Genomic DNA, 18,633 nt, shown 5'->3' with positions numbered 1-18,633 from the left:
CTGTTAAGGTCTCTGGCTCATTTTTAAACCGAGTACTTTCCTTATTGTTGAGTTTAAAGTTCTTTGAATATTTTGGACAATAGTCCTTTATAAGATATGTATTTTGCAAATATTTTCTCCTAGTCTGTGGTTTGTCTTTTTATTTTCTTGATGATATCTTTTGCAGAGCATAAAACTTCAACTTTATTGAAGTCCAGCTTTTCTTTCATGGATTGTGGCTTTGCTGTTTTATCTAAAATGTCATCACTAAACCCACGGTCATTTATATTTTCTTCTATGTTATTTTCTAGGAGTTTCATAGTTTTGTGTCTTACACTTAGATCTATGGTCCATTTTGAGTTAATTTTTGTGAAGAGTGTAAGATCTATGTCTAATTTCACTTTTTTTTTGGCATGTGGATGTCCAGTTGTTCCAGCACCATTTTTGAAAATCGAAGCACATTTTAGGTACTAATTTATTTAATCCTTTTGAAAAACTTATGAATTAAGTGCTATCTCATCTTCATTTTATAGAAAAGGAAACTGACATCACAGAGGCTTAGTAATACTTAAGATCACTAGGGAAGGGTAGAAGTTACATTTAAACCCTGAAAGTCTAGCTTTGTAGACTGAGCTTTTAACTGCTGGGCTAATGTTGGTATTTCTTGCCAATAATTATAATAGGGACATCAATAATTACTGCTATTTCTTGAGTATTTGCTAAATTAAAGGCACTCTGACAGGTGGTGAATGAAACTAGACATAGCACCATTAATTTCTAGAAAGAGATGAAATATTATAAATGCATATATATATTTTTTATTATGCTCTTGGTAATATTTTTATCCCATTTCACAGGTGGAGGAACTGAGACTTAGGGAGGTTTAGTATCTGCTAGTAAGTGGCAGGCTCACTCCGAACTGAGGTCTGTCTGCCTCCATAACCTATGGGCTGAACTGTCAGCTAATACTTAACTTTTGGAAATTTAGTTTCGCCAGTGCTCTCTGCTGCACCCTGCAGGCCTTTCCTGATAAAGGGAAATGAAAAATCTCTCCCCGAAGTCCAAAGATAGGATAAAAAACCCAATGTCTCCTTTAAATTGTACAATTCCAGCACACCTACTGTGGTTTTACAACTCATCGCAGATGGCATTTACTGCTTTTGTTCTAAATATAGGTCACAGGAACCAAGTAGTCTGCTTCATGAAATATGGGATAGCAGGAGGAGCCTTTAGGTTTCTGAGTGGAGCAGTAGAGGACGCCAGCAATAGCTTCCCTGTGTTTTCATTAAGATGTATTATTGGTGCTTGCCTTCATATAGTTGAATCCATACATTTATGGAAAATTACACTCATTTCCTTCATCTCAGAAATCAAAAATTTCAAAGTAGGAAAGCAAATTGACTTTCATGTAATTTTCTTAGTTCATTTAAGTTGAGGAAACTTACTATATGAAGTTTTCCAAGCGTAGCTCAGAGGCAAATGAATCTTTCACTTTAAATAGTATGAAACATCTGGGAGTTAGTTCTTACCTGTTAAATTAATAGTTCACAGAACTCCATGAACTGTAGAGTTTGTTTTAAATTCAGGGTAGAATGAAAGTCCTTTTCCCTGATGGAAAAAATTTTCACTGCTATGCTGATTGGTTTTACCCAAGATTGCATTTTGCACGTTGTTTTATTAGGTGATTTTCATTCTATTTTAAGATGATGTCTCTAACGGATGATGTGACAGTTTTTTCATAGAGATATGATGCAGACAAGAATTAATCATTAGCTAATATCAGAGACTGTTGATTCAGCCATCAGATTGCCAGGCTGAAGTGACCTGAGATTAAGAGATATTTTAAGAGCATCCTTCAAATGGTAAAAATTGAACACCGTGCCATATGTATTCTTCCTTCTATTATGATTTCACTTTTCAGAATTCAAAACAAATGGTAAAGGTGAAATTCTCTATTAAAAACTTTCTATAATAAATACTTTGTTAAACATTTTCTGTGGACAATTTATTTCACGAAAAACTTGCAATCCTGAACATACAATTCCAACATACAAAACTGTTCTCTTTTGTTCTAAACACTGCACTGTTTTCCAGATGGCGTCCAACCTTCACAGAATAAAACTGATTGATCCTCTCTCTCATTATAAACCTTTAATGATACTGGAAGAACCAAACATAACGCAAAATAAGAATGTACTGAATATTAATTACATTTGAAAATAGGCTGAATTCATATTAGTTTTTTTGAGCACTTTTAACCCACACTAAGCTTACTGTCCCTCAAAGCCCCTCTGATTTAACAAAATACATATTATTATGCCTGCTGCTACTAAGTCACATCTTCCTGTATTTGTGCAATTATATCTGACACTTATCCTTAGTTAATTTCTTATTGGTGTGCTTTTGGTTCATCTTAGTATATGTAGGTATTTTTTAGTTTTTATTTTGTCAATAGTGCCATCTGGAAATTTTTTGGGTGTAACTTTATCCAAGATATAAACAACAAACAAAGGAGCCAATAAATATTAACTGGCCAGCACCAAGGACAGAGTCAATATATAGTTAAAGCAATATAGTTACAGTTGGATCAGTTCTGTTACCGTGCGTATATTTACACGGACTCAGTTTTAGCATTAATGTGCCCTTTTCTAACAAAAGACTAATTCATACACCAGAAGGCCAATAGATTGATTTGTAACAGATGATTTAACTTCTGTGACTAATGTTACCATCATGTCCACCAGCTGAAATTCTTTCTATTATCAAGATATCTGGGACTCCAATGCAATAAACAGAGAATTCTTTCTGAGAATGATCTTGCAGAGCAAAATCAAGCTGAATTTACCTAAGAATTATTTCATCCATTTATATTCGCTCATACAGATTAGCAAGAAATCTTGATTTACCGATCGGTTGTGTTTCAAATGTCAATTTGGGATTTTTTTTTTTTTTGGTTAGAATTTTTCCCCTAGTAATATTTTCCCCTAGTAATATTACCATCCTGGTTAAATTCCCAGCTATTCCATAAAAGCTTGTTTGAGCTGAAATGTGGATAAAACAACATACTTTTATCAAAAAATAGGTAGGAAATGGTAGCTGACTTAAAATTAATAAACAAAAGACAAACTGAATGAAAAGTAGTCCATAAAATACTCACAAAAATTCTCCTACTTTCAGTTTCTCTTGGGTTAAGCTGGTCCCATTCTGCTTTCAATACTTTTCTTCCATCCTCATGGGACACTGGGTGTATCTATAAAGTGGCATTTATTACATTACATTGTAATTTGCTGTCTTCTTTACTAGATGAATTTTTCATAAACTCTTACGTGATAATGGAGATTTTGAGATGTTAAGAAAAAAGCTTTTGGAGGATTTAATTATGAGCACGATGCAAGCAAAAAGACCTCTAGAAGGCCAATTCAAAGATTCACTCCCGGGAAGAACACTTGGAAAAGAGGGTGGCTGTCTAATCTTTGTTGAAATATAGAAAATAATGTTTCACAACGATCACTGAGTGAGAGTCAGCTGGGAGCGAAGATGAGTGGTTTCTCAGAGCAAGTCTTAAACCCTTTAAGTCCTAAAATTGCTTATGTATTTTATCAGGAGGACTAATTTCTTCCCAGAGGAAGGTTAGAATAATTTAACAAAATAGGATTCTGTACCATACCAGGTTTTAGACAATTTTTTTTTACAGACATAATGGGGTCTTGTACATATAAACAACCCTGATTTTAGAAAGATGTTGCTTGTTCAGGCTTGTTAATGAACTGAAATTTAGCTCCCTACTCTTGGAAATCACAGGTGTGTATTTGTGAGGATATTACAGAGAGAGAATTTGTACATGTGTGGATGCTCCACCCTCTCCATCTGTGGAATCAAGATCATGAAACCTGTGCCCTCAAGCACTGTGATCATTTATGACAAAGCAGGTGTTACCAGAGCATGTTGAAACCAAACAGGGAGAATGCAAGTGTTAACAACATTACATTTCAAGCTAGTAAAGACTAGCTCAAAAATATGAAGACCCAAAAGATCTGCAAGATATTAAAACTGTGGGGATACTGATTTCGCCTTAGGGAAACAATACCACAGCATTGTGTCCTGAACAGTAGAAGTCAATTAATGAGAAGGGTTATCTAACATGTCTGGGTTTTAATTCTATGAATCTGATTTGTTTTGGAAGAAGATCCTTTTTGGAATATTTATTTATTCTTTTACAAATATATCTAATGCCATTTAAATCATTTTAACTCCCTGTTTTATTAGAGACTATAATTTGTACCAATCTACAGTTTGATTAAGAAAGACTTTTCAGGAAGGTAGACCTTAAGGTTGACAAGAGATTACTACATAGGGCAGAGATCATGCTTAATTCTCTTTTGCTCAGTAGGCAGTTGGATATTTTTTGTTGAGTGAATTTATTGGATTAATGAGTAAATGTGTGGTGCAGTTTTTTTCAGTCTATTAGGGACTGACCAGTATATGATACTATGCTGAGTCCTTTGATGAATGAGTGAATGAATTGAATTATCTGTTGGTCACCACCTGAGAACTGAGGATTCTGAGGTCACAAAAGTGGTTCCATTACTGTCACCATATTTGTCTTGTCTTTAGTAACCACTCAATGCTCTGCTGCTGACTTAGACTGAATATTCCTTACCCCTGTTTCAGGTGCCATATCATTTTACATTTCCTTTTCTCTTGTTACATCATTTTAACTAAGATATTTTACTTTTAAGGAGACTATTACTTCCCTTTTTCTATTTTTTAAAATGGCTTAACAACAGCTACTACAAAGACCAGAAGGACTATACTGATGTTAAAGCAAGGTGGTGTGATCAGTGTTGTTTCATGATTTTTATATTTTTCTACAGCTAGTCCATATTACTTTTTATATAAAAATTTGTAAAAATACCTTACACCTAAAGTCTACTTAGTTTCTTTTCAATTCCTAAGTTTTCTTATACCCGGAGCTAAATATATAACCTCCAAAACCTATACCCACACTTCTACAGCCTGCAAAAGATACACTAGAATTACAGAGTTGTAGAAGGAATTCAAACAGTCAGAATAAGATTGGACTGGATTTCATGATTCTACAACATTCATTAGACAGCCTACATTCTTTTAAGGCATGTAATTGGCTAAGTCCTAGGAAGAGTAAGATAAATAGAATGCCAATCTTATCTCCATAGAGCTTGTATGTAGGCAAATACATATATTGTCTAGAATACATGTAGTGAGTGCTAGATGAGTGAAATTCCTGGGGTGCTGTGGAGTCAAGTGGATGGTGTAATTCATCTCATCTCCCAGGAGGATCAGAGCGTACTTTTAAAAGTAGGCAGCTGGACCCTCTTAAACCTGAGTGTTGAAAGGTTGAGAGTGTGTAAGGTACACAAGGGAGGAGGGTTCAGTCAAGGTAAATGGAAAGGAACTCCTGCAAACGTGTATCCAGAGTCCCATGACCATGGTAGTAATGTGGTCAATTTAGACTCAGTGGCCCTTACTCATTCTGGCTACACTTGAGTTGTTACCATTGAACAGGAGTGACTCTCAGAGGAAATGTCAACTGTTAAAATGTCTGAGACTCACTAGTGCAACAGAAGAGCTTAATGCTTGTACTTCTGTTCTCTAACTATTAAAATCCCCTTGACAGCAAGAAAAGATTGTGAGGCGAGGCAGAAAGTGCTTTTAAATGTAGGTTCTAGAGTCAGAATGCCTGGCTTCACCTTTCCAGCCCCACCATCTAGTACATCTTTGGACACGAGCAGATTATGTGACTTCTCTCTGCTTCAGCTTCCTCATCTGTAAAATGGAGACAGTAAGAGTAACTCTTCATAGGGTGCTTGTGAGCACTGAAAAGTGTAGTGTAAGAAAGATCATCATGGCTGCACTTCCAAGCCTTGTCCTCCAATAAGGTTTTTGCCAGTTATCCTGTTTCTTAGTGAGTTCCAAGCTCAAGAGTGGAAGGAAGTAGTGTTACTTACGGGACTCTTAAAACCTCCCTTAAAGGGCTGCCATGTGGGATAGAAAAGAGCTAACAGTTTGGTTTCCTGGTTAGACTTTTTTCTTCTTGGAAGATGACATGTTAACTGATAAGAATATTCTGATTGGCTTGGTAGTTGTATTTCTTATTGCAAATTAATAGGTGGCTCTTTTGGTTTATCAAATCAGAAAGCAAAAATATGGCTCATATTTTATGGAATCAGTTTGAGGATCAAATAAATTTCCTTTAGTACTATGTCTCTTTCTGAACATAATACATAAACTTATTAAGTGTGAGCCTTTCTTCCAATGCCAGCTTTATAAATATGCTCTATCTTATATTTGAAAAATTTTCCCAGAATGGGAACATTTCTACTTAAATAGAAAAGCTAATAGCAAAAGACATTTTTCCAGGAGTTATTTTAATTATTAGGCACCTCTCAGTAGATATTTATGATTCTTGGACTACAGAATCAAATTTTGTCTTTCTAATAACTACTTGAGATTATGAAATCCAGTAGAAATAATTTATTACATTAATTAAGACACAATGTAGTGACATGTTTAATAGTAATAGGAATCAGTATTATTGAAGATGGGGTGGATAGATAAAATAATGCTTTTAATGACTAAAATTTATCTTGATTCACTTTCTAAAAATAACTCTTGATATATTTCATTTCTCTGATACTTTTATTACAATTCTCAATGAATATCATTTAGCTTAGGTAGGATAATTCATTAATTAAGTGTAAATTGTACTATGTCAAGACAGGAAATAATAAAGTTAAGTGTAAGTTTGAACATATCTAAGAGTAAATGAAAAAAATTAATCTAACCAAGATGCCAATCATAAAAATAAATTACATGGGTTGAAGAAAAATGTGAATGTCGAATAAAAAAGAGGAACTTGCATTCTAAATCTGGCAAGGTGGATGGGTAGAATTGAGTTCCAGATGAAGAAAGATTTAAACTCATAACTATTACTAGACAACTTCAAGCCAACAACTTTCAATTTAGATCTTTTTCTTACCCTGAGCTGCAGCAATATGCCTCCGTTTCATGATGAATACTGTCAAGAATGACAATAAAAGATGAATTAAACCATCAGGATGCTCCTGCTGGAATGGAATGCCACCTATGTGAGGGAAAAGAAGACAAATTAAGTCTAAAATTAATGCACATCACCAGCATCCCCCAAATACTGACTTATAATCAGGCCAAAGTAAACCCTTTGTTATATATTCTTCAGTTTTCAACTGTCAGTAAGCATGGGGTTTTTCTAACAAAAAACAAATGTCTCTCCAAGAAGGCTATGGTAGTAATGGTGAATTGTTAAAAGATACATTCAATCAAAGCAAAAAAAAAAAAAAAAATAATCACACTGGGCTATTTTAATTTTTTTCATTTAATTTAGAATTATTTCAAAATTTGTTCCAAAACTTTTGCAAAATTTCCCCTTAATTAATAAGGGGAAATTATATGCTTGTAGGAAAAATCTTTAAATGAAGAGAAATTAAAAGCAGAAAAGTAGCCTGTGAAATGTTTCCTACTTAAAGGAAAGCACTGTTATTCTACACTCTCCCACACCTTTATCGTTTCCTTAACTGTGCCTATATTGAATATACATTCAAAATGTGTATTGTATTCTGTATTTAATATGTCTGTATATATGTATATTGTCTTCTATGTTTTTATTCACTTAGTGTAACACAAGCATGCTTGAGTGATATAACACTCTTGATAAAGATAATTCTTAACAACTTTACAGTATTCTGACAATTATACACAATCCCAAAAGATATAAACATGTTACTAACTTGATTCGTATAAACAAATAGCTTTCTAAGGATTGTACCAATTTACTCTGTTATGACACCATCATATTTTGTGACAGGGCTCATTTCACTCTTCTAACATTAATCTGTTTCTGGACTGTTTGCTCCATTTCTTAGATCTCTTAATCAATTCCTACCCCAGTACCACAGTTTAAATAACAAAGGTTTAGAGTACGTTTTAATAAATGGGTCAGGCAAATGTCCCTATAGAGGCCTCCTTTTTCACTAGTTCTAGAAAAAGTTTATTAGGCCTTCCCCCATATTAACACTGCAATTACTTCTAAAAGCCATAAAAATAATCTTGTAATTTTGATTGTGTCTTACTGTTTCAAACCCTTCAATGACTTACCTTTTGTCTGGGGCAGTGGTGCTCAACTATGGGTGATCTTGCCCCCTGGGGGAAATCTGGCAATATCTGGAGGCATTTTGTTTGTCACAACTGGGTTGGGGGCGGGTGGGGTGGGGGGGTGTGCTGCTACTGGCATCTAGTGGCTAAAGGCCAGGGATGCTGCTGAACATTCTTGACTACACTGCAGAGAATGACCTCCCCAGACAACAAAGAATTTTCTCCAATGTTCCAAAATGTCAATAGTGTGGGGTTGAGAAACCTTAGTATATGGGCTAAACTGAAAACCTCTTCGTGTGGCACATCAGCCTCTTTCATCTAACTTAACAGTCTTCAAACTGAGGTACACAACTGATGGGCAGATTCCAGATCCTCAAACATGTCTTCTAGCCAACATGCCCAAGTTCAAAGTAATACTTCTACATCAGAAGAAGGAGGGGGAGGCGGAGGAGGGGCAGCAAGAGGGAGAGAAAGAGGAGGAGAAGGTGGAGGAGGAAGAAAACAGGGGAGAGGACTATTTTTCAACCATCCCAAATCACACTATGTTGCAAAGCCCCTACAGTAAACGGAAGAAACAAACTAGGAAGCCTACTTCAGAGATTAACCAAGACAATCAAGGCGGCTGTCCATGTGGCTTCAGTCTTTTTCTTTTAGTCTTTTTTTTTTCCTATGGAATACAGTGTGTATTTAACAAAAGCTAGTCTTATCTTTATGCTTGTTTTGATTTTTTTCTAGATATTTCACAGGTTTATGATTCCATTTGAACTCGAAAACTGGTTTAGTTAAAAAAAACACAAACCCAATCCACTGGGCATATTTTCATTGGATTACATTGATTTTACGGATTAATTTAGGGAGTGCTGATGGCCATTTACTTGTCTTCTTCTATATCCCTTAGTAAAGTATCAGTTTTTTCCCCCATTCTTGTTAAGTTACTTGAATCAGATCTTTTCTCTCTTCATACCTTAAAATGGCTAGTGTCTGAACATGTGGTTGACCTGATGTAGACTCCCCTCCCTGTGACTCTTGATTACTCATACTTGTTTGCCCCGTGGGCTGGTTAGGTTTCACTCATCTTTGTAGTCCCAGCCCCCGGCAGGGCACCTTACACACTGCAGGTGGGCAACGCATGTCTACTGAACTAAGAACTAGTTAAACAATAGAGGCATTTAAAGGCAGGGCTTCTGGGTTATAGTACCGAGTACTCCACATAGCGCCCTCTCCTTCCCCCTCTTTTTAAAACAAGTATTTGGATTATTTTATTATTATAGGGAAACAGATGTATAGATTAAGCAGTTACTGCCTTTGTTTATGTTTTCTCCTATGACAACAATGATAAACGTTGCTTGAGCAGTTACATGCTTGGCATTGTGCTAAGAACTTTACCCATATTTATCACATAAAGTTCTTCCCAAAGCCTATGATGGAGGTATTATTACTTACTTTTTAAAAAACAGACTGTAGTTCTTAGAGCATTTTTAGGTTCACAGCAAATGGAGTGGAAATGGAGAGTTCCCATAAACCCTCTACCTCGCCACACACACACACACACACACACACACACACACACACACACACACACACATTACCCTACCCACGAGAGCCTCCCCCACTATCACTGTCCCGCACCAGGGCAGTACATTTGTTACAACTGATGAACTTACGTTAACACATCATTATACATATACATATACATATACATACGGTAACATTTTCATTACTACCTTTGTGACTTTCAAGAACTACATAATGCGTCTTGTCTTTCTAGTTACAAAAGGCAAATAATATTTCTTTTCTGAGGGCAAAGAACAGGATCTACTCTTAGTTCCAGGAACTCTAATCCTGCTATGGGCAAGGCGCCCTGTGAGACTTTTCTAGAATTATCCCAGGAGGTGGGTGGGAGGGTGCCCAGAGCAGCTGTACTTGAATACCAAGCAGGTGGGAGAGAACTGAGAATACCAGGCTCCCAAAGTACATTCTTGAAACTAAATAGAAGAGTTGATTCCCATCAAAAGAGAACAAACCAAAGACTGACCTTTTCTTCCCTCAAAAGAACAAAACGAAAGAAAAGGAAACAAAAGGAAAGAAAAGAAAAGAGAAAAGAAAAGAAAACCATTAAAACACTGAAGCAATTAGTGCTTCATTGTGAAAACACTGGTGGTCATGTGATTTTCAAAGATGGTACATTGACTAGAAATTGCATTTATAGAAATATATCCTAAGGAATGAAGTAGATTTGGGTATAAAGACATGCAAATAACGCAAACATCTGTGGCATGCTTACAATGTGCCAGCTCTCCTGCTATGTAGTTAATGAGGTTGATGACATAATCCTCATTCTATGAGGAAAACTGAGGCTCAGAGCAGGAACTTGCCCCAAGTCACCCCAAGTCATAAATCTATGAAAGAAGAGTCTAGAGCAACCCAAAATCTATCTGATGACCTTGTCTGTGCCGTTTTTTCCAAAGATCAATCTTCTGGGTTCTACCTCTGTATGTGTGTGTGTGTGTGTGTGTGTGTGTGTGTGTGTGTGTGTGTGTGTGTGTGTGTCTGTCTGTGTGTGTGTTTCAAAGTAGTTTTATCCTAAGCAACAATTTCAGGGAAATCATGGTTTTGATATTAGTTTTATTTCCTCCAACCAGTTTGAACACATTCCATCTACAATCTTCTCAGAGGGGCCAGCTTTCTGTTTTATGTAGTCATCAGTACCTTACTTGAAAGACTAACACAACAATGGCCTGAAGACAAGACTGTGAATTTATGTAGAGTCCAAGAGATATCAGGGACTGTCATGGATGGAGGGACTAGTGACCAAAGGGACCCTTGACCTCAAATACTTTACTGATGGCACTGGATTCCTGGGCTTGTCCTATTCCTACACTACTGGTATCCAAGAGCAGTGTGTCTTGTAACTTCCTCCTTATCAATTACTCATAGGAAACACCATTACACCAGTGAAAATTATTTTTTATGCCACTTATGCTAATTAATTCACCCTCTGGTGGAGATATCAATAAGACTACTTTAAGTACCAAATAATTACTCTTTGACTATTTTTAAGAGCAGATTTTTTAAGGCATTTCAAGTACTATTTTATTGTCCCCAGGCTGTGGAGGGATAATTTGCATTATGCTCCCAAGTGCAAGTCTGCACACAGATATACTCACACACCCCCCGAAACGCTTACATTAATTTAATTTCAAGTAAATTATCATGTAGACCACAGGACAGCCTCAGAAAATAAGAACTACCAGGAATTTCATCCCCCTGTTACTTACAATAATAAAAAAAATTATTTAAATGTTTACTAAAAATGGCTTGGTTTTTAAAAAAAAATCCTGATACATTCTTGGATTTCTCAGTGGCAGGACTTTGATATTTTGGGCTGTAAACTCTTTGTTGTGGGAGATTGTCTTGCGCTCTGTAGGGTTTCTGGCAGCATCCCAGCCTCTAACTCATAGATGCCAGTGGAACTTCATTTCTCCAATTGCATCAATCAAAAATGACACTGCAAAATGTCCACTGGGGCAAACCTGCACTTGGTTGAGAACTACTGATTTATAAGATGGAACGTTCTACTTTGAAACTATTAAAAATATGTTATAAAGAATTTTAATAATATTTTAATGAAAAAATCAAGATTAAACAAAAGGTAAGTATGACCTTGATTTATAAAATGTAAAAATGGATATATGCATTAGAACATAATTACAGCTAATCTTTTTTCATGTGCTTACCCTGTACCAAACATTCAGCTTTCACATATTTTTTTTATCTATTTAATTCTCAGAATAACCTTGTGAGGTTGGTACCATTATTAACCTCATTTGACAAACAAGGAAACTGAAGCTCAGGTTAAGAAACAAATTACCATATGATATTGGCTGCTAGGCTTCAGAGTCAAGCTCCAAATTAGGGGACATTCAGTTCTACTTTCCTGTCCCCATTCCAACAACACACTCACCAAGAAGGTACTTCTCAACAACATCAAGCCAATACACACAGTTTCCACATGCATATTGGGTCCTTGTCCAATATTCTCTTCATCCAATGCCTCTTTCTTTGGAGTAAGTCTATAAAAAACAAAAGTTAGGTATACAATTTTAACCAAAGGAGCTCTGAAATAGACAAACACAGATGGAAGGGCTAGACCCAACACCAGTCATTTCATAATAATACATTTGAGCAACCATAGAATCAGGGAGGTGTTCTCAGGTTGGTTTCTGCCTCTAAAACAAACCTTTGTCAGCAACCAGGAAAAGTATGTGAGGTCCACTTCATGAGAGGCTCAGACTGTCTTTGTCCATCACTTGTTCCCTTCTCTCCTATCCCCCAACCCCTTTCTGGCTGGATATGAGAAATCTGGAGCCACCTTGGTGCATGTGATGGGAAAGGTAATTTGGGGACTGAGGAAGGAGAACTCAGCATATGCAAGGGTACTGAAATGCACATCCATCCTAAGCCTCCGTTTTCCTTTTACCAAAAGGAAAACAATAGCCTGCCTTATAGGGCTATCGAGCGATTAAATGGTATGTTACTCATGTCAAGAGTTTAGCACAATGCCTGACACACAGCAAACGTCCAATAAAGGACAGTGATACTGTCAAAAAAAAGGAGCAGCAGCAGGAGAGAGGGTTTGACCCAGGATAAGCTGGATCATGGTGGTACCATTAAGAAAAACTGAAAACTCAGAAAGATGACTTGGCCGATTTAGAACGAGGCTAAAAAAGGCAGATGATAATAATGACCTGGCCTGTGAAATGGCTAAAGTAAGTTTTTAAGGTTGCATGTTAAGTGTCTAACACTGCTCTGTTAGCCTGGGGAGAGGTTGCAGTGTCTTTCTGTAGACAGCAGGGGGCTCTAAGGTACTGGAAAGCAGCATGCAGGGCTCCTATTGCTATCTGTATTTTGCTCAGTTCTTTCTTACTGCCTGCAAAAGCGAGCTAGCCTCGTCTAATGCCATGGTTAAAAAGTTGTATATTCCTAGAATCATAAAGGTACAATTTCCTCTGTTAGGTACTTGAAATCTATTGAATCCCACAGAGATGAAGGGCATCTCAGTCTTTAACATCCATCCATCCTTCCCACAGCATTTATGGAACAGTGGGCTAGACCCCAAGAAAAAGACAAGGTGTCTGCATCAGAAACTCACAAGCCAAAGGAGGTAACAAAGGGGTAAGAGTCTAGCATGAAAAGGAGTAAGACCTGGAGTTATGGATACAGCAGTGGGAACACACAATGGAAGGAAGTTCTATTCCTGCCTACGGAATTTGGGGAACTCATCAGAATGGTTGGCAGGGTGAGAAGAATTTTCCATGCACAGAAACAGCACACGTGCAAAGGCATGGAGCCGTGGAAGTATCTGAGAAACGTTCCAGGAGCAGCCAATGTAGTTTGTTCTACAAGTAACAAGGAAAAGAGAAGTCAAATCCAAGTGCGTAAAGAGCACGAGGCTGGAGATTTTTAATGTCCTTTCCCCTTCACTTTGCTGCTCTGCCTCTTGCCATAGAGCTATGGGTCATTAAGTTACTGATTCTGCAATTTCTAGACATGATATTTCTACCAGTGTATTTTTTTAGTTACTAATTCTTTTCTTTCTCCTTCAAAGAATCATATCTCAGAAATTACTTTACTTCCTCTAATGCTGATTTCTTGTTTTTTTAATTTAAGATTTTTCTTTGAGAAGTAGGTCTCTGTAGAGTCTTTACTCTAAAATAGCAAATGAGTGGCATCCACGGCAGGCACTGTTCACTTTTCATCCCCTCGGTTCACACCCAGCACTTATCTGTCCCAACCACTGTGAGTGTACCTGTAGTTGAAGAAATTCATAATTCAACCAGGAAGCCAGGTGTCTGTGAAAACTTTACAGTCTAATCATTCGGTTAATTTAAAGCAAGAGAGATGTTGTTACAGTTTTTGTTTGATTAATGGAGTAGTTTCAGTCATGTATCCTAATTTCTAGGATTAGTATTTTTTGAGAAAATTCTTTTATTTAGGGGTGGTTCACATACAGAAAGCTGCGCTAGAACTTGATGAGTTTAGTGATAAACATATACTCTTGAGACCATCACCACAATCTGCACCATAAAAATAGCCATCATCTCCAGAAGTTTCCCCCTCAAAAAACTAAAACTAGAACTACCATTCAATCCAGCAGTTCCACTTCGGGGTATTTATCTGAAGAAAACAAAAACATTAATTCAAAAAGATACACGTACCCCTTCGTAAGAAGGGGAGAGGGAAACTCCTGGAGGTGATGGCTGTTTTTATGTCATCTGAAGCCTTGATTAAGGGAGGGTTCTCATTGAAGCTCACGCCATGGTTGTGCCAAAATTCAGCTCCTCATGGGCCACAAGACTAAGGGCTCGCTGCTGTCCAGGCGCCTCCCTCTCTTCCTTGCTCCACGGCCTCTCCACCGGTCAGCCCAGGGCAGAGCAGCTGGCTTCTCTCAGAGCAGCAAGCAAGCAAGACAGTAGGACAGACTGAGCAAGATCAAACTCACAGTCTCTTTGGAACCTCATCTCAGAAGTGACATCCCACTTCAGGGCGCCATTTTAGAGGCTCCCTATCCCCAAATACCAAACATGTTTCTGGCAACTACCAGCATTTCAATCGAGATCTTTGTCATCAGCCACAGAAAGAATGCATTTTGTAACATATTTCTCTGTTCAGGTGTTCTCTGAATATCCCGCTGCACTAAGTTCGGTTCAACACACGTGCAGACTGATTGGATAATATTTCAATTTTACTCAAAAGTTCAATCTTGAAAGAGGGGAATAATGTTGTCCAGCAGATACTGCTTGCTGGGTACTTCCTGGGTACTTCCAACTATTCTTTGAACAGAAATTGCCAAAGAAAACAGTTAACACGGGTATCTTATGTTAAAATAGAAATATATTTATTGGAGTGAGTATTAAAGTTGCTGTTTGGACAAATTTGACATTTATTCTCTTTCTCAAAGCTCTTGGAATAGCTCAGTACACAAAAGGCCCTGCAGAAATGTGCCATAAGTTTTCTACTTTCTGCACTTCATTGGTATCATGTTTAGTTGAATCTTAAAAGAAGGTTGTAATTGAAATGTCTTCAAGATACAAAGCATGAAGATGAGATAAACAGTCAAAACTACATTAAATATATCCCCTGTATATCTGGTGTGGAAATGAAGCTGTGATGTTCTCAGACTGTAAAAGTTCTCAGACAGTCCAAAATTATACAGTATCTTGCATATCTGCTTTTATATATTCTCTGTCATTAAAAAATAGTTACTGCTATCTGTATTTCATGCATAGCTCATAATTCATTTAAATTTATCTAATAAAAGAGCAAATGTACTTGGACAGTTACTAGAAATTTTTTTGTACCTTCCAACAACTAGATTTTTGTTGTTTGAGGCAAAGCTTCTATACATCTCTTCTCAGAAATGATTCAGTAAAATTTCAATTTACCAGACCTCTCAGTCCTCTGGATGCTTACATCTGCACTCTACTTTTGAGAAAAGGAAATAAATCAAAAGGAGAATCAGATATCAAGGCTTTCAAAAGAGCGAACACACTAATCTTCCTGGATTTCTACATTTGTATATTTCTCACTCAAACCACACACCCATGGCAGGTCAGCTTCCCCTCTGTTCCACGATGTCTTCATTCCAGGACCCAGGGTCAAGGAGCTGCCTGCCCTGGGGCACTGCTGGAAAACAGACAAGGTGGACTGTGTGATGGTACCTAAAGATTTCACTGGGAAATCACACATGTCCCATCTGCTCACAGTTCATTGGCTTAAGCAAGTCCTATGGCCAAGCCTGAGGTCACTGGAGTGGAGAAATACAATTTTCCCACTGAAAGAGGTGGAGAAGAGTGTGAACAACACTACAACTCACCATACACACATAGTTGTGATTGAGATGATTATACCGGTTCCATGTGATCACTGACAATTTTAAATGGTCATCTAACCCATTGGAACGAGCATTGTCTAGCCTGGTTTCACTGTCGTTTCATAGTTCATACCTGACTCAGTTTCCCTTGCAATCCTAATTCCAATTCTCCTGTATCTTTTAGATACATAGCACTGTGATATTCACTGATGCAATCGATGTTCAGAAACATGTCTCTACGGTAAGAACCCCAGTCACATCCCTTATCTGAGAAGCAGGAGTAACATTTATGAAGGGCCTACCTCGTTCAGTGCATTTCTGCATGCTTTAGTTAATCTACTTAGCTACTGAGTGAGGAGGAAAAGATTATTTTCATTTTACTTGCGAACAAATTGACCCAGAAAGCTTATACAAAGTCGAGTGGCCAGCAAGGGGTGAAGCTGGGATTTGAAACCAGCATTTTGACCCCAGAGTTCTGGCAAATTAAGCTAGAAAGTTAATGACTATTTTCTGGACAATCCACAACCACAAAGGAATTTTTGCCAATGATTAGTAGTTAGCCAGAAAACAAAATCACCATGTTTCTCACAGACCCTCAAATGATTCAAACCAGTAAGCTGTTCACTGAAAAAATTACAAATATTTATTTTAAGGCTTATAAGGAAAACAGCCTTTCTCTGAAGCCTAGAGAAGTATTTGTTTCTTTTTGCACAGAGCACTCAGGGACATTCTGTTCGCACTCGGAACACACAGAACTCATTGCTTAAAAGAGTAATTGTTCACAGTGGATGGCTGAAGAGGAAGTGAAGAAGTGGAAACAGAGCTAAGGTTCCCACGGCACCGCTAAAGAACACATAAAAGAATTGGGATCCAACTTTTCCAGGGAAAGGTGAAGAGAGGCAGGAAAAAAAGTAGAAATGAGGTGCAACAAAGGAAGATGTTAAATGATGAATTTATGTAAAAGGATTTAGAGAGGAGATGAGGGTTTTGCATAAGGAATTTCAGACTTTTGTTCTGCTGCTGTTCTGCATGAATTAGGAGTATGATCTATGCATTTAATCTTCTTCTCATGTCCAAAAGGACTGAGAGGAGGTGGCTGTGCTAAACGTAAGGGTGGAAGCAGAATGGCACATAGGCTAGGGAAGAATTGGTTTAGGTAACGGAAATAGAATAAATTCGAAGTTTTAACCTCCCTGAGCAGATTTGCAATGATTCTGCAACTGTATATTGCCTGATGTGGTTGGTGTAAGGGAAAGAGCACAGCTCTCGGAGACATATCGATCTGGAATCAGATCCTACCTCGGCCATTTCCTTGTCTACTTGTGACCGTAAGCGAGTCTCTTACTTTCCTTCAACTTTAGGTTCCCATTTGAAAAACAAAACAAAACAAACATAATACAGGATTTTTGTAAAGATTAAGTCAGTGGTATACTATTTATATCTCTATTTCTACATCTGTTCTTATAAATCTCTCTCTACCTGCACCTGTACTTCTGTCCATGTCTACATCTGTATCTACCTAGAGCTTAAGAGGTGCTCTATGAACGTTTACTGCCTTCTGCCTTGCTGTATTAATCAACTTAATAATGATTTTAACCAATATTTGTTAAGTGTTTCATGCCAGCATTGCGCTGGTTTCTGGAGATGACGAAACGGTGATGGAGATCCAGACACTGCCCTTGAGAAGCTAAAGAGAGAAATGGACATACAGACTCCATGATTCCAGATATCACATGGTTTCAGAGAGTTAGCTGAGACAGCTGGGTTCAGGCACTGTCAGCTTGTTGCACTTGGGGCTGATGTCATGACCTGTCATTGAATCATGTCATTGCCTTTGCATAAGCACACTGAAGAAACATGCTACAAGGACAGAAGTTATTCTTCTTTTCATTAGAGGACACTGCTCTTTTCAAGCAGGCCTGAGTTAATCATTTTGGAGTCACTCTGGAGAAGTTCATTAACTGACATGATAGTCCTTGTTTGTTTCAGTGCCTGGCTGGTCTACACAGCTCCTTCCTCCTTATCTCGTTCCCCTTCATCCTTCCCTCTGTCCTGCTGCCTTCTATTTCTTTCCCTCTCTTCTTTTCGTTCATTTAAGAAAGTTTTACGTAGTGCCTACCAAGTGACAGACTCCATTTTAGTCACTGGGGATGTACCAGTTAACAAAAGAAAGTGTCTGTTCTCATGGAGATTATATTCTGTTAGTGGACAACAGATAGATAAGAAAACAAATAAATACATAAGATGACAGTTGATGTAACTATGAAGGAATAAAAAGCAGGGCAAAGACACAGAGAATGGACAGTAGTGGAGGGGTGTGTGCGTGCTAGTTTAGATCCAGGAAGACCTCTCTGATGAAGTGACATTTGAGCAGAGACCTGAACCCAGTAAGGGAACTAGCCATTCATTATCTAGGAGAAGAGAATCCTAGGAAACAGGGATAACGAAGGAAAAGGGAATAACAAAGGTAAAGGCCATGAAAAGAGAAAGACCAGGGAGGCAGGATAGAGTAAGCAAGGAGAGAGAGGAAGGAGATGAGACTAGAGAAATGGAGGGAATGCCACTTGGGATGATGCTATGATCCACTATGCTAGACCACTGGATTTTATTCT

At 37.6% G+C, this 18,633-nt stretch overlaps 1 protein-coding gene across 1 annotated transcript in view; it reads right to left on the bottom strand.

Moving 5' to 3' along the window:
* RAD21 (RAD21 cohesin complex component) overlaps nucleotides 1–18,633 on the bottom strand; it is a 65,589-nt gene that overhangs the window by 44,867 nt on the left and 2,089 nt on the right. Inside the window, exons 2-4 of the mRNA XM_006186467.3 lie at nucleotides 12,113–12,221; nucleotides 6,998–7,102; nucleotides 3,137–3,229 (exon numbers count right to left, since the gene is read on the bottom strand). The gene's annotated coding sequence lies outside the window, so the exon portion shown is untranslated. The remainder of the gene's footprint in view (nucleotides 1–3,136; nucleotides 3,230–6,997; nucleotides 7,103–12,112; nucleotides 12,222–18,633) is intronic.

This window comes from Camelus ferus, chromosome 25 (genome assembly GCF_009834535.1).
Source record: "Camelus ferus isolate YT-003-E chromosome 25, BCGSAC_Cfer_1.0, whole genome shotgun sequence".
In the NCBI taxonomy this organism is placed as follows: domain Eukaryota; kingdom Metazoa; phylum Chordata; class Mammalia; order Artiodactyla; family Camelidae; genus Camelus; species Camelus ferus.
The sequence above is the reverse complement of the archived record's forward strand: the minus strand, read 5'-3'. Positions and strand labels throughout refer to the sequence as shown.